Source organism: Schistosoma haematobium, chromosome 2 (genome assembly GCF_000699445.3).
Source record: "Schistosoma haematobium chromosome 2, whole genome shotgun sequence".
Taxonomy (NCBI): domain Eukaryota; kingdom Metazoa; phylum Platyhelminthes; class Trematoda; order Strigeidida; family Schistosomatidae; genus Schistosoma; species Schistosoma haematobium.
The window spans coordinates 31,585,641-31,596,693 of NC_067197.1; the positions used below are offsets into that span (position 1 = coordinate 31,585,641).

General features: G+C 34.8%; 1 protein-coding gene across 1 annotated transcript in view; it reads right to left on the reverse strand.

Annotated features, from left to right (window-relative positions):
* Positions 1–5,309, reverse strand: part of MS3_00006722 (uncharacterized protein) — a 129,962-nt gene extending 124,653 nt beyond the window's left edge. The window contains exons 1-2 of the mRNA XM_051214944.1: positions 5,195–5,309; positions 2,424–2,522 (exon numbers count right to left, since the gene is read on the reverse strand). The gene's annotated coding sequence lies outside the window, so the exon portion shown is untranslated. The remainder of the gene's footprint in view (positions 1–2,423; positions 2,523–5,194) is intronic.
* Positions 5,310–11,053: the final 5,744 nt, after the last annotated feature.

The window sequence follows — 11,053 nt, forward strand, 5'->3', positions numbered from 1 at the left end:
CTGCTTTCGAATTACTGTAAGATATGTGACTATTCGCCAAACTAATTGTCATCTAAACATTACTGATTATAAGATCAATGATGTGAAGACTAATTATCTATAATACACGTAAACAGCATATATTTTGTACACTCAATTTGGCTTAAAATATTGTACAAATGCAATTTTAGCTTATAATTTTACTATTTAAGGTCAGTCTTTATTACTTCATTAAGAAAATAACGTTTAGTTGGTTAGTAAACGTCAATTAAAACAAGTTCGTATAGCCACTGAAGTGATTTAACTGAAATATAACAGTATTTTCTTCGAACTACACTTATCAACATTCAGATTGATTTTAATCAATACTTTATTGATTTAAAAATCAATTAGATGATTTGAAGAGAAAATTAGGGGGGGGGGAAAGTTGAATCAGGCTAGGAAAAACAAATTTTTTTTTATTTATTCACAGAAACAGGGATGACAGAGAGATTTATTTCTTTTTAAATATTCACATTTCTTTTAGTTTGCTTGCTTTTACTGAAATGAAGTTATTTTTTGTTTATTTTAGAAATATGATTCATTAAGTGAATAGTGAAAAATATATGTTAAGGTAAATAAATGTACAAAACAAAAGTTTAAAATTTATTTTTGAGTTAGGATTTTGTGTGGGGACTGACGTCAGGCGGGAAATCGTCTAAGACAAGAGAGATCCAGACATTGTGCGGTCGAAATGTAGGACCCAGTAATGGTCTGTTTCACACACAGTAGGACATAAAGGATCAGAGTTCAATGTTAGAGAGAGTTTTTGCTGTGACCTACTGAAGAGTCTTAAAGTATGTCGAACTTATTGTACAGCATCCTCTTGGTTTGAAATAGTTCATCAATTTATACAACTTTAGTTAGAAAACTAACTTCGAATTCTACACAATCATCAGATCAGTAAGAAATTTCTTTTTATGTAAGAATAAGTAATCAACTAAGAGGACAGGAAAGAATAACTGCAGTGATGAGATAATTTAATCTATTTCTAAGTATTGTGAATATGACTTATGAAAAGCTTTCACAATAAATTAAGGGAATAAAAACAAATATAATTCACTGTCATTATGTCTTGGAAATTCCCATTTTGATGTTGGAAGCAAACTTGAGCAATAAGTGTTTTTGTCTATTTTTAAAAATTCAGAGAAAATGCTTTCATTATAATACACTAATCTAAATAAGCGATTAGACAAACAGCATTCAAATTCTGGCAGGTTCACTTCCTAAAGGTCATAAATTGTAAACATGGTAGATACTATGCCTTCTAAAGGAAATGTCTACATAATTCATGCGCCATTTAAATGACCTGAGAAAGGCCTCACTTTGTAACTTTTAAGTTCAAAGTTATGCTTTAGTTATAAAAAAGAGGTCCATTCTTACGAATTCTTTTTAATCTACACTCAATTTTTTAATGTAAAAATGATACTGGTAGGCATTGAACAAGGTTGATTAATCGACAGTTTAACTAACGTCTTGAGAATGTCATATTTCTTAAAACATTGAATAAGTTAAGTGAACAAGTAGTTATGATTAGGGTAAATTAATAGGTCTATGTCGCAAATAAGATCTATACTTCTTAAAATAAATCCACACTAGCCCTGGTTGTTTTTAAAGAGTCCCAAGCTCATATGATCGACTTGTTTTTACATACATGTTTTTTTACATATGGACGACCATGAACCACATTATTTGCTAAACTTAGTTCTAGATGAAGTGTAAAAGATAATCTATCTGGACGTTTCATGATTATTGTAAGGACTGATTTTAGCACACATTAACACCGATTATTCAAAAGAAATCTCTTTAATCATTTTTCTGAGCCAAACCTCAGTTGTGTACAGAGATTTTGTAACTTTGACGCATTCAGTTAGTCAAAATATCCGCTTCCATTCATAATAATTTCATCAAAGAAACTAGAAACATTCAACATCGTTTTCTCTAGTATATTTTAATATGTTTCAATAACGCGTGATTGACATAATGACCCAATTTTTCACACACTTAGTAGGTCACACTATCCAGCGAGATTTACACACGTAATATACAAATAAAATAAAACGTATTTTAAGGGCGTTTGTCATTTTTCTTGCTGACCTTTTTCGAACTGCAGGTACCCTAATAACATGCAAAATGGGTATTAGTCATTTATCCTAAAACGCATTTAGTGATGTAACATCCTTGGAAATGTTAGTCTTTGAAACATAAAATCGTAAAACTAAAATGGCAAATCGCATATTTAAGGAGCTCGTCTGTAAAAGAATATTTGAATTGGTATTAAACTTTAAGAAATCACCCTGTAAACGCATCCTTACAGATATCATGTTAAAATATGAATTATGAAGACGCAGTGTACAATATAACATATAAGTTACTTTAAATTATGGAAAAAGTCAATTACTCACTTCTGTATTGGAAAGGGTTATCGGGAAAATTCATAGTCGGTTTCTTCACAATTCTTAGACATCTGTTCTAAAACTAACCAGTTTTAAATTTTATTTAATCTGTAAAGACATTTACAGAGAGCAGAAAATGATGATGTGGGATTAATGTCACGCAAAACAATATACTGAAAGTACGTTTACTTGGTAAGACGGATTTAATTCTCACTTTATAAAACCAGATAATTAGAGTTATGTAAAATAATAGTGCGTAATTTTACGCTCTACAACATTTCCTTTTCGACATACATTATTTTGAGTCTAATATAGATTTATCAAGATTTCTCAATTTTTACGTCTTTAAATAATCTTTTATGCATTCACAGACCATGTTTGTATAGTTTGTTCAGTTTTTAAAGTTGGTCTTTGACGCTGTCCCATGTTTAGTCTACTTATGATCGAAGTGGATATATAATCAAAAGGTCATAATTGAATAAAGATTTAAGTGTAATCTGCTTAACAAGAATCAGGGTTGTTATTCCTACAAATTGCTGTTTCTGAAGTCACGCATACAAGACGTGGTGACAAACAAACACCCTTTAAACTCAACAACCAATCACACTTATAATAGTATTTATAACTATAATCATTATGTAATGAAGAACCTCGAAAAGTCCAAACAACAACGATTGTGTAGTAATGTTTGATTTAAACCATTTCTCTTAACTGTTTGAAATGGTTTGACTTTGTTTCTCGACATTTGATTTTAGAGAAGCTTCATGTACACAAATTATCTGTAAGGCGTAGGTTAAATCTTTAGTTTTTTCAAATATAATATAAAAATAAAGTGTGTAATAGAATTATAGAAGTGTTTTCACTTTTATTTAAACTTATTTACCATTCACATTTTTAGTCACAGCTTATCAACTTTGTTTACAATATGTCTTCTGTGTTTCTCTTTTCTTATGCAGCAGAATAATTCTAAATCATTAGTGGCGGATGTCCTTCAGTCAAAATGAAACGTAACCATTACCTATTGCTAGTACGTTTGACTCCAATGAGTATTACTCACAAATTAGTAGATATTGCCTTTCGAGGCAGTTCCAATTCGACTTTAAGTAATGCTTTTTCTGTTGCGAGTCTTTAATAACGTTTCCTTAGGAACTTGTTCCTAAATTCTCAATCCATTATTTTAATTAAGAGCACGGATCAAAACCAGTCAACCTTGCGCTTTGTTGATAAATATTCACTCTATTCATTTATTTCAATATACTACATTTTTGTGTGTCAAAAGCCTTGCTTTTTTAACAGTGTTTCCATACTAAGCTACTGGGATTTGTTTTAAATGCTTTTGACAAGTTCTGTTTCGGTAAATGCAAATATTACTAATGATTATTATAACTTAAAGTGTTTTCCAAATGAAACTAATGATGGTGTGACATATTCGCTTCTGTTGATTAATCACGAATGTTACACGCCAGCTATCATCGTTCGAAAGCATTGGTTAGCTGCTAATTTCAATAGTCGTGTACAAAATCAGTGTATCAGCCAAAACTCAACTACGATCAAAAACCTTCAAGCAAGTTTAGGGAAAACAAATCACTGTTAGTCAGGCTTTGCTTGAAGGCGTAGTTAAATCAAGGAAACGTTGGTAAATTTTGAAAATATTAGCCATTCAGAGAGAATGAGAAAATGAGCACCATGATCAAAAGATAAAGTTGGAAGATTCACACAACTAGCATAGATTATTAAGTTTTTGTAATCTCAAAATCACTCTTCAATGTGATGACTTTAGTGAACATAAACGTTGTCTGTAGCCTAACTGATTCTTAACATTTAGCGCCGACGTTAGTAGGGACAATGTACTCACATTGTGGTTATACGAAATGCCAGATGTTATGTAAATGAATTCCCGCTTTAACTTGATTTAACTTAACAAGAACCCTCGTTATTTTGTTGTTTTTGAACTCTGATTTAGTCTTTGGCTGTCTAGATGAATTTTTATGGTCTCAGAAGTTTTCTAAAACCTACCTTGCATTCAGTGCCACAACTTATTTCGGCTGAACTTCCTCAAGATATATGGTCGGTCACAAAGAAGAATGTGGTTATTCACTAGGCAGGTAATAATAGTTTTATTTACTTTACACAAAATCGTACAATTTTCCATTTTTGAAACCCAACTATTGATAATGTCTTTGATTAGAAATTGGTTCGAGTTCATATTCGTCATTTGACATTGCTCACATTTCGTATGTGAAGTATGTGCGCTCGCAAACCTATGCTCCCAGATGTTATACTTTACATCTTCCTATAGGATTCTCATGGAAACCTTCCTTCATACTACATGAAAATAGGGCTTGCCGTCAGGCTTATCTTCTGAGTATTAGAGGCATAATAAGTGTTCCTAGAATATGTCCATGATAAAATATCAGTTTTGACCATAAATCGCATGCATAATTTCAACGACATCATATCACTTAGGTGAAAAGTAGATTGTTTTTATTTAAGTTGAATAGCTATGATATGTGATGGAAAGTTGACATGGCATTTATCTGGTTAATACAGGATTATACTCGACGCAGTCAAAACGAAAGAAATTCGTCGATATCTGAATGCTATGTTTTAAGTTAGTTTTACGAGAGATTCCGCAGCTGTCAAAAAGTAATCATAATCGATGAGTGAGTTCAAGTAATTACTTGAACATTTAAACGTGCACACTAAATGATTTTCAGTCTGAAACAGCTTTTTCAATGGAACTCCAAGTACAAGTCCACACGTAAAAATACAGATCTTACCTAACACATTCATGATTTAATGACTATTTCTTAGAAAGCCTACTCTCGTAGTCAACTAACGACACATCAAAAGTTACTCACTTAAATTCGCGTGAGTTAAAGTTAATGCAATTCGATGAAGTCAAACATATTCAAGAATGAAATAAGTAACAATCACGTGAGTGACACTAGCTACTTGCTTTAAAAGCTCTAATCTCTTAACCAATTTCATGAGATCGAGTTTTTGATATATTTTTTAAAGTTATATTTTGCCTTTTAAAATTACACTTCTCAGTCGATTTCCCAAGCTTTCACAAAACGGGTTTCTGAGTCTAGTAACAACACACTGTGGACTCTCCTGTATTTTTTCTTCCGCAGTTGAAGCAAATAGAATCAAAGAAAGCGTTGGAAGGTCAAAGCGAAATGCTTTTTGCAGTTCCTAAGTTCATAGACTTCAAGGACGTTACCGGCACTCCTTCATTCTGTGGCTGATTCCAAGACTTAACTGTTCGTACGGTTTATAACCTATACGTACATAGATACTTCTTTACCAGTGACGCTAGTGAAGTCCTCTAAAGGTTGATTTAACTAGTATAGCAGCCATTGATCCTTGAGATCAAATCTGAAGGATTAGTATAGACCTGTAGTGGCATTGGACCATAACCACACAATCATAGTAGACCATAATTATACAGACCATTGTTTAGTGTGGAGATACACAGTTGAATCTGGCCTTAACACCGGATATTAGGACGTTTTATTGAACATACTTGTTCGTTATTATTAATTACAGTAATTTCTAAGCGTTTGAATGAAATCCACACATTTGATAAGTATACAAGTTTTTCCGATCGAGTCTTACCCGTCCGGCACTTATGCTCATCGTACGCCACATTGAGTGAATAAAATTCAGAAATGGCAACCCTTCTACGAGCAAACTACTCTCTAATGACCGTTGCCTGATTAATTTGGGATTGGACGACAATGGTTTGATTGATAAACAGATCTGTAATAGCACTGGTTCCCAACCACATATCCTTTGGTGCCGAATATGTCATAACCGAGAAGAGCTACATTAGCCGTTGAACGGCTGAAGCTTTGCAGAAAAGGTGAAGATGTGAACATTTCGTAAGGCCAGCGAAATTTCACCGGGCTTTAACCAAATAATTCGACAGTCAAGTCAATGAATATCGAACACTTTACCAACCATCGCAGTGATAGGGGTGACCGTTACATAGCAACGAAATACACCGCGGTCGTACCCTGTTGTTTATACCTATTCCTACCAATGCGTGTCTGTAATAATGTTGTTTTGTCATCAAGGCAACTACAGGACCTGGTTGCGACGAGATGTCAACCCAATTCAGATATTAACCGCCGAATATGACTTCGATATAAACTGGGTGGATAGCGTCGTCCCTGTTGACCTTAAGCAGGACTCTGGTCATTCATATAGATTACTTAGACAGATGGCCTACGACTAAATCTAACATCGTCCTTCTTACGTTAATGATACAAGACTGTCTCAAGCTCAAATATATCCCCCAAAAAAGACAAAATGAATACAATCGATTATCATGGTTGAACCAGAAAATATAGACAATAATGTGACTTCAACGTAGTATCTAATAGCTAGGTACTCGTGTCATCGCAAGTCCATGGAATCAGATAACACGCAATTGGTCCTTTTTTTAAATTTCAAAAAACACAATGAGATTGCGTTGATTTGAAAAATGTGTTGTATTTGCACTTTGGATTTCAAACACATATACTTGTCGAGACATTTTATTATTATTGTCTCTTCAGTTTACTTCCGGTTGTTCTGCAAAGCCTTCAGCCTACATTTCCACAACATCCAATTCAGCGGAATTGTTCGAGTAATCTTGTCTCTTTTTTACGCCCTTCCGGCAGAGGATTGGCAGAATCACAGTTCTTACTTCTCGAGCTTCTCATATGTCAAGTTAATTGAATCATAGATGGCTAATTTTTAAGCGAAACAACTACACCTTTAACTGTGCATAAATCGTTTAATGAACATCAGTGCAAGTAATTATAATTCATTAAAGTAGTACGGCGTCTGAAATTTGACGGCGAACCAGTTATCTTCTAGATGAGCATTGTACATTCATGAATTTATACAAAACATACACAGAATTGCATTTACAAGACAGTTCCTTGCTATAATGAGAGGGAAATCCTCAAATGAAAATCTGATGGAAGCGAACTGTTCAATAGTAATCTGAAAGGAATTTTAAAATTAGAAACTAGTTTAATAGTCTCAGATTCATAATAAATCGATGAGAAAGCAAAGTACTTATTAGTAGAGATGTAAATTACAGGAAAACCATTACCACATTGTTTAGACAGTGCATTTACAGGTTTTAGGTCTTGATTGGTATGACACCATTTATCTACGTTACTAAAATAGTAGACCAAACAAATATTGTGGAATCGCAATGATGTGAATTTCTATTTCATAAGAAGCTCCATCATCGTCTACAGTGACTGATTCCGCCATAGCGGTCAGCAGTGCACTTTATAAATAACCGTAGCACGATGAATTCTTGATAGCAGTAGAATAATGTATTTTACACAAAGTGCAGGAACTCACACAGAACGACCAATCCTGCATGGTCGAGCCAAGACATCTAGATTGAGTTATCTTTCAAGACTTTCTGAAGACTTCATTCGCGTGTTTAACGGGTAATAGATATCTTTAAAGTTGTTGTATTTTCTGCCTCGATGACTGTGTTGGTAGAAACTAATGGCCACACCCACAAACAATAGATATTGTTAAGGGACTTCGACATTTTCTCATTACTAAATACCGAGAATCGAAACGTACTTACATCAACGGAGGAGAGTTTTTCCGTGAGATGTACTCTTGTATCACTTAGTCTGTGCGTTAACGAGAATCGGTGCAAGGTTTTGATAGCTGAGGATATTTGACGAACTAACTCCTGCCTCACTTCCTTGAAAGCCGTCATCACCGTTGGCAGGATCAATCTTACTCAACAAATAAATGACCAGTGTATACACTATCATACGTGACATCAGCTCCTTGTAATGTGACAGTCGCCTGTTACGGTCGAAAATCTGTGATAATCAAGGAATGAACCCTGATGTCTTCGGTTTAACAGTTGTTTGCTGCATCAATAACGATCCATTATTATTATTGACCATATATGATAGAGTCGTTAAGATGGTTGTCAGTACAAGTAGCAACTCTGAATGGTATACATTGCAAAAAAGTGACTATAACTTTCACCTTAAAAGACATTTTCGCTAGTTAGTCTTCCTCTCTTTATTTACTCTTTTTTGTTTGCTGTGGATCAAACGGATATATTTTTAGGTATCAGCGTCATGGTTGGACTTGATAGTTTTGAATGAATTGTCACTCAGTAGAGTTTTAATTATACATGTTTTCGTCATATCCCAATGAGTAGAGGAATATTGTTTCTGACGTTTCGTGATTTAATGTTCTTAGTTAAAGTAAATTGGAATGACCGATCACTTGACATTGGCATATTCAGACCTACTATGCTTTGGAGTTGTACTAAAAATACTCTGAATTGTTTACTTTGTATTATTTTAATCTGAGTTAATTTAACTCACTTATTTATTTACTCTAAAAGATTCCCCACATCGAGTCACGAAACGTCAGAAATACAGATTTTCTTATTATTGGGATATAATAAGAAAATATGTGTGTTATTATTCGAGTATATTGTTTGATAAACGACTTAGCACACATTGATAGTTCTTTTTTGGTAGTGCTAGTTTCAAAGTGATTGATAATTTGATTATGGTTTTGCATGACTTCACTCATTTTCACGTCTAGATTGATTCATTTTACTGTGTGCGTCCTGGGATCGGTTTCAACATAACGACTGCTCGAGATGTATAATTTATGACACTTCTAAAGGATCTGAAGAACCCATAACTTCGTCCTAAATTTTGTGCAAATTAAGTTTATGTAAGCTTTAATTACGGTTTTGGTGGATGTTTGTTACGGACAAAGTAGTGTAAAGAACTGTTATTTTGATGAGGAAAAAACGCTGGATAGGCGCAGTCGAAAGTGTAGTCATGTTCGCTGTTAATAGGCTTTCTACTCACTCAGGTCCATTTAGTGAAGGGCGTTGAAAAGTGACTTCATTTAGACTGCTTACAAAGGGATGATTTTGTTGAAAAATTCACATGCCACTCCTCCTTTGGCGTAATTTGACGTCTAGGCACAACAAAATTTAATGTAAATGTAAAAAACAAACACTTCATCAGCAAAATCGTCAATCTGCTTATGGCGAATCTCCTCATATTTCATCGGCAAAAAGCACCTGATGTATCACTTCAGTTTCCAATGCTGCCCTTATCCTACCATCCGGCTGTTAAGTACACAAAATATATCATTTATTCAGTTAGACCGTTTCTATATTGTCCATCTTGTTGATAGCGGTTCTCGTACATAATAGGGCTAACATCGATAAAGCAGATATTTATGTCTATTTCTGAGTCATATATTAAAACGTTTACAAATTAAAGTGATCATAAGGTTACGCCTAACATAATACACCTACAACCCGTATGAAACGTCCTTTTAGAAGAAAATCGTTGAAAGGACTAACATATCATTAAGAAAATGAATCAAAGCTTGTTAACCTGAACAGTGACAGTAAAATAAGCACCATATTAGCTTTACTACCTTTGATAAACTAATACTTCTTGGTTCTTCTCCTTGTTCATGTCTCTAATCTTCGAAAAACGTGCTCTGGCAAAGCCCTTCGACTGCATACCAAGAAATCAGGTTCCACTGGGAGATTATCTTAAACTATTGAACCAACCGCGTGCTTTTCTAACGGGAAGTTTAGTCCTAACGTGATTTGCATCTATCAAACTTTTGCTGTGTTCTTACGCAACAAAAGTACCATTTCTGTCCAAAAGAATCTATCCTGAGCTAAACGTTCGGTAGATTACTTTTTTTTGCGTTTCACCCAATTTAATAGTTAACTGTGGTTTTGCCTCAGCTTACTATTCGGTTTTTTTTCACTTTTTGACGTAAAGACTAGTTCAGTTTATTTCATCCATTTTTGTCCCTTTTCAGTATGGTTTTTAGTGTACTTTTTACGGTCTTAGGCTTTTGCTAGCATCTACAACACAGTTTACGTCAATACAGTCATGAAAAATTCATGCAAACGACCTGAATGCCGTTTTGCTGTTACATCTGGCGTGCAGTGCGACAGCTGCAAAGGTTGGTTCCACGAGGCGTGCACAGATCTCACTACAACTGCTTACAACAGACTCAGCAAGTTGGATCATAAGTGAGAATGTGTTACATGCAACACGGATGCTGCAGTCTTGCTGAGTAACAACGTTGTCCTACTGACAGGTCTGCAGAGTAAGTTGTCTGCAAACTTGGGGAAAGACAGTCAAAAAATGGGAAGACAAACAAGAAAGCGCATTGAAAACGAGAACAGGAATGTCGACAGGTCTACCAACGACGGAGCATGCAACAGCATTAATGATGACACGCTGAAACTCGGCACCATGATTACGACGACAGTACTCGACTCCATCAGCAAACTCGGGTCTCACAGCTCAAGGTTCTTGAACGCGATAGTGGTCCCCAAAAACTCTGTAGGTGATTGGACCCATGTCAAAAGAGCTAAAAAGGACCAGGTGTCACAGTCTAAGTTGAACATCCCAGCTGTTGAACGGAAGTCAACTGGTGATCTGGTCGTACAGTCTATCCCCAAGATTGTCCGTCCGGTCATCAAAGAGCCAAGGATTCATAAACGTGCTTCGACCCCTAAACAACAAGGTGCTAAACTTGAACGCACCGGAAAACCTGGGACGACAATAATGGTTCGTGATGACTCTCTCATA